We start from the raw sequence: 2,147 nt of genomic DNA on the forward strand, positions 1-2,147 counted from the left end.
AAAACATTAAAACTCCTGTTTCACTAGAGTATCTGAAGCTGTCATTCTGCACCATGATGACAGGAGCAGGGATCTTCGCACAATAAGGAAATAAAATAAAACGACAAGGTCTGATGGAGAAATGTATGGTTAAAACCAAGAGCCTAAGAATGTTTAAAGTGACTTCAGCAAATGTCTGCTTAGTAAAACCAGCTACTTATTGTTTTAGAAATTACTGACAAGCATTGTAAAATAATATCTTAGATTGATTGGACATTATTGCTGAAAAACAATTTTAGGTTTTTCACCATCTAGCATACATAATATTGTGGAAAGATTCAGGGAATCCAGAGAAATCTCAGTCTGTGTAGGGCAAGGCAGGAAACCTCAGTTGAGCTGTCATGCTGCAGTGTTAAATATAGACACATGGGCTCAGGAGTACTTTGCCTCACTGCAGTCCAGATCTGTTTAGTTAAATTAGAAATAATATTTAAGAAATTGTTCAGTAGGTTAATATATACAATCCATATATATTTTTTATTCTAATGTCAAAATATTCTCAAGGTTTACTGTTTTATTCCGTGATTCTTTTGTAGTGTGGGTTTGGTGGAATGTATTGAAGCATATGAACAAAACTTAATGAAGATGATAATTATTAAATCAATCACAATATATGAGATGATACAACCTTTTTGATATAATACATGATTCGATTACTAATGTACATTCAGCCGTGTTTGTCTATTTTTCAATTACTAGTGAGAATAAAAATAAGTGGAAATTTCCTTCCAATACCCTGTTTCATGCATATATTGTCTTGAGAATATATAAAAAATATATAGTGGACATTTCCTTAATCAGAAGTGTCTTACCAAAGTTTTAGAAAATATCCTTATCTCTTTCATTTGCAGCATATTTCATATCAGGAACATGCACATTTTGTCATTATTGCAAATGCACATGACTATCTAACAAGGGTTGAATATAAATATTGCTGTATAACTTCCTCCTCACTCTCACTCTCACTAGAAGAAGATAGCTCAAGTGTTTAGGCTCTGGTTATCCTGCTGCAATGAAGCAAAAATCAACTCTACATTTGACTGGAGGCAAAATTTTCCTTATTTTTATCTTTATACAAGGAGCCTTGACATATAAGAAGTCCTACAATCCATGGGTGAGGTGACAACTTTACTTGTAATATCAATATTAATATATTAGTAATAAATATAGCAAAATAGCAATATTACATTTTATAGTATGACAAATGTTTATGAAGATGAACTCATTATAATGTTCCTTATTAAACTCGTTTATGTTAAAGATTTCTTTCTTGCTGTTTTTTTTCTTCTCAGAAATATGGTTACCCACTAATAGCAGCATATGGATTTGAAAGAGTGAAAACAGAGGTAAGTATTTCAGATTTCACCCTACTGAGTAGCCTTGTCAGATAATGTCAAACACTTTAGATAATTTATTTCAAGGTTTTTTTTTTAGTTTTTCTAGTAAATGTTTGATGCAGGCTATTGTGTTCCAATTTTTAAAACAGAATACCATGTTTGATTTCCCTGTTTTAATTATTAGCCACCGATGGACATGAATCAGTCAGGATCTGATGATGACAAACCTATGGGGACTCAATTAAACTTAGGATCTGAAAGACTACAGCAGGCAATTTAAACATTTATAATTTTCTCTCTCTCTCTCAACTTATTTTCATCTAAACAAACACATTTAGGTTAAAATAATTCATGTTGTGTATTATTTTTATTCCTGTAGTTATTCACAAAGAAGAATGAAGTCGATTAGCAGAAGAGCCAAGATGATTAAAAGAGCTTGTAGACATGATTGTACCACTGCCTGTCTGCATTAAAACATTTTTATTTTTACATTGGAATCAATGAATTGGTTAATTAATTAAAATGTTACATGCAAAAAAAAATAATAAAAAAATAATATTAATATTCAACAAATAAAAATGACAATGTTTTTTCTGAATGCTATGTGTATAATTGGACAGGAAATATTACGAATAAACATGTTTCTGGGATTATTAGCAGAAATAGATTTGAATACAATGCAATACAATATCAAATTAAGATCACGGTTGTACTGTTTATTACGGAGCCCCTAAAGGGACCTTTGCAAAAAAATAAAAACACAGACTTTCG

At 30.9% G+C, this 2,147-nt stretch overlaps 1 long non-coding RNA gene across 1 annotated transcript; it reads left to right on the forward strand.

Annotated features, from left to right (window-relative positions):
- The first annotated feature begins 977 nt into the window (after positions 1 to 977).
- On the forward strand, positions 978 to 1,649 carry LOC128016306 (uncharacterized). Its single transcript, XR_008184137.1, has 3 exons — positions 978 to 1,153; positions 1,332 to 1,385; positions 1,561 to 1,649. It is a non-coding gene; the product is annotated as an uncharacterized LOC128016306 (long non-coding RNA).
- Positions 1,650 to 2,147: the final 498 nt, after the last annotated feature.

This window comes from Carassius gibelio, chromosome A7 (genome assembly GCF_023724105.1).
Source record: "Carassius gibelio isolate Cgi1373 ecotype wild population from Czech Republic chromosome A7, carGib1.2-hapl.c, whole genome shotgun sequence".
In the NCBI taxonomy this organism is placed as follows: Eukaryota; Metazoa; Chordata; class Actinopteri; order Cypriniformes; family Cyprinidae; genus Carassius; species Carassius gibelio.